Raw genomic sequence first — 395 nt, forward strand, 5'->3', positions numbered from 1 at the left:
GAAGAGATTATGATAGGATGAAACTAAAGAACAAATGGGATCAATTAAAGAAGGACTGGAAACTTTGGAAAGAGCTTAAAAGGGGATCAACTGGATTGGGATGGGATCCAGTAAAGCGGACAATTGATGCACCTGAGAAATGGTGGGCAGAAAAGTTAGCGGTAATAATATCACTAATTCAAGTAAGTTTTAGAGACATATGTTTGGAATATTAATTAGATTTTTTTTTTGTGATTACAGGTTGTGCCAGGGGCAAAAAAATTCAAATTTACTGGAATTGAACCAGCTTTGGAGGAGAAGTAGGATGGTATGTTTACTGGTGTTGTAGTAACAGGAACCCATTTTTTCACCCCTAATGAACAGGGTGTTACAAACATATCAGAGGAAATAGAGAC

This window comes from Phalaenopsis equestris, unplaced genomic scaffold (assembly GCF_001263595.1).
Source record: "Phalaenopsis equestris unplaced genomic scaffold, ASM126359v1 Scaffold001105, whole genome shotgun sequence".
Classification (NCBI taxonomy): Eukaryota; Viridiplantae; Streptophyta; class Magnoliopsida; order Asparagales; family Orchidaceae; genus Phalaenopsis; species Phalaenopsis equestris.